We start from the raw sequence: 3,019 nt of genomic DNA, 5'->3' as shown, positions 1-3,019 counted from the left end.
GAGTAAAAAGGAGGGAAGGAGGGAAGACAGTTCTTTTCCTTCCTCAGGGAAGGAGGGAAGACAGTTCTTTTCCTTGCATTTAGGAAAAAGGGGACAATGGGTGAAGACAAAGAGAATTCTGTCATGAAGAAAAGTAAGAGAGAGGAAGCACTACGATGGTTTTGGTGGTGCAGTGGTTAAGAATCCACCTGCCAATGCAGGGGACACGGGTTCAATCCCCGGTCCGGAATGATCCCACATGCCGCGGAGCAACTAAGCCTATGCACTACAACTTCTGAGCCCGCGTGCTGCAACTACTGAAGCCCGCACGCCTAGAGCCCGTGCTCCACAAGAGCAGCCACCGCAATGAGAAGCCTGCGCACCTGATTCCCACTAGCTATCTATTTTACATTTGGTAGTACGTGTAAGTCCATGCCACTCTCTCACTTTGTCCAAGCTTACCCTTCCCCCTCCCCGTGTCCTCAAGTCCATTCTCTACGTCTGAAACTAACACACCATTGTAAAGCAGTTATACACCAATAAAAATGTTTTAAAGATAATAATAAATAAAATTTATTATTTTATGCAACGGAGAGCAGCCCCCGCTCGCAGCAACTAAAGAAAGCCCGTGCGAAACAATGAAGACCCAAAGCAGCCAAAAGAAAAAAAAAAAAAGGATGGTTTTGAACGTTTGAGTGAGATGAAATATCTGTGAACACAAATCTTTTCTTTTTAATGGCTATTCCTGATTTAAAATGTTTTCATATTGTGGTACATATGCATAACATTTTGCCATAAAATTTTACCATTTCAACCTTTTTAAAGTATTTGGTTCTGTGGCATTAAGTACATCCGCACTGTTGTGCAGACATTACCACAATCCATCTCCAAGTCTTTTCACTTCCCAAACTGAAACTCTGTGCCCATTAAACACGATTTCCCCATTCTTTCCACCCCGAGCCCTGGAAACCCCCATTCCACTTTCCATCCCTGTGAATCTGACTACTTTAGGAACTTCATATAAGTGGAATCATACAGTATTTGTCTTTTTGTAACTTGTTTATTTCACTTAACATAATGCCCAGGGTTCATCCATGTTGTAGTTATGTGTCAGAATTCCCTACCTCCTTAAGGCTGAATAATATTCCACTATGTGGATATACCAAATGCTGTTATCCATTCAACTCTGGATGGACACTTGGGTTGCTTCCACCTTTTGGCAATTGTGAATAATGCTACTGTGAATATGGATGTACAACTATCTTTTTGAACTCCTGCTTTCATGTCTTTTGGGTATATTTCCAGAAGTGAAATGGCTGGATCATATGATAATTATATATTTAATTTTTTGAGGAATCACTATACTATTTTCCACAGCTTCTGCATCATTTTTACATTCCCATCAACAATGCACAAGGGTCCAATATTTCCATATCCTCACCAGCACTTGTTATTTTGTTTCCCCCACCCCTTTTTTTTTATAACAGCCATCCTAAGGGATGTGAAGTAGTATCTCATTGTGGTCTTGATTTGCATTTCTCTAATGCTCAGTGATGTTAAGCACCTTTTCATGTGCTTACTGGACACCTATATATCTTCTCTGGAGAAATGTCTATCCAAGTCTTTTGCCCATTTTTTAATCAGGTTGTTTTTTGTTGTTGTTGTTGAGTTGTAGGAGTGCTTTTCACAATTTGGATATCAATCCATTATCAGATATATGATTTGCAAATATTTTGTCCCATTCTGCGGGCTGCCTTTTCACTCTTTTTTATTGTGCCCCAAATTAAAAGTTTTAAATTTTGATGAAGTCCAAGTTATCCCTTTCTTTTTGTCATTGTTGTCCATGCTTTTGGTGTCATGCCCAGGAAATCACTGTAAATCCAATGTCATAGAGCTCTTCTCCTTTATTTTTTCTTAAGAGTTTTATAGTTTTAGCTCATATGTTTAGGTATTTGGTCAACTTTGAGTTAATTTCTTTGAAAATGGAAAATATGGCACAAATTTACTTGTCACCCTTGCACACGGGCCATGCTCACCTTCTCCGTATAGTTCCAAGTTTAGTACATGTCCTGACAAACCAAGCACTGAAAGTAAATAAACCCTTGGAGGAAATTCCTCAACACAAATGTATGAAAGTAAACCTGTCTGTGTTACCCTTACAGTAATAAGTGCTCTCGCTCTCTGTCCTGGGGATTCAGCATATTTATCCCGGGTCCGCCAGATGCTTTAACTGCCACTGCTCAGGCCCAGCTCCGCCTCCCGCGTGCTCAGTGAAGCTCTTCCTTAAGGTTCTCACCCTGACTCTCACACATTCTATAATCATTCTCCGTGCGTGGCCAGCATCTTTCCCACTCTCAATGCCAAGCCAGTGGGGTCACAGCAAGATTTTTAGGTCCTGCTGTGAATTTTCCATAATTTTCAGATGGAAGCTGTGATAAGGACGTATTTCTAAGAATTGAGACATTGATTTAAACAAGGGGGGTTGGACTGAAAGCCTTACATTGAGAGTCTAGCCCCTCAGGTACTTTCCCCCATCCCTGGAAGAAACAGAGGATTTATTCTTGGGACAAACTAAACCAGAGAGACTCTAAACTCAGACACACTGACTGGATAGAGGACTCAGAACACTGTACATGCAGGAGGGCAGAGCTGAAGCTCTAGACCGACAGGAACACAGGGAGAGTCAGCATTTCAGTGTTTCAGACTCTAAGGTGCCCACCACTGCCCCAACTGCCTCCCCCCATCCTGCTGCTGGAGTGCACGCTTCCAGGGGTATCCTCCTGCCCCACCCCTGCCCCGACAAGAAACAGGAACACTTTTCCCTGAAGAAACCGAACAGTACCAAGGAAAAGACCTACACGTTCTGACGTCTGTGAGGGTGTCCCTAGGCAGTCACTCTACAGCAAGCTCACCAGACCAAGATCGCTGACTCTCCTCCCCACTTCGCTGGAGCTTCCTGTTGGCTTTCAGCGCCTCACTCTTCAGTAGGAAAGGATGATGAAGGATAATATGATAATCAAGGAAAGCTTCCAACACAGAA

The 3,019-nt window shown here is 42.6% G+C and overlaps 1 non-coding gene across 1 annotated transcript; it reads right to left on the bottom strand.

Annotated features, from left to right (window-relative positions):
• Window positions 1-1,957: 1,957 nt before the first annotated feature.
• Window positions 1,958-2,064, bottom strand: LOC132437458 (U6 spliceosomal RNA). The gene has a single exon (XR_009522041.1). It is a non-coding gene; the product is annotated as a U6 spliceosomal RNA (small nuclear RNA).
• Window positions 2,065-3,019: the final 955 nt, after the last annotated feature.

Source organism: Delphinus delphis, chromosome 14, assembly GCF_949987515.2.
Source record: "Delphinus delphis chromosome 14, mDelDel1.2, whole genome shotgun sequence".
NCBI classification, from domain to species: domain Eukaryota; kingdom Metazoa; phylum Chordata; class Mammalia; order Artiodactyla; family Delphinidae; genus Delphinus; species Delphinus delphis.
The sequence above is the reverse complement of the archived record's forward strand: the minus strand, read 5'-3'. Positions and strand labels throughout refer to the sequence as shown.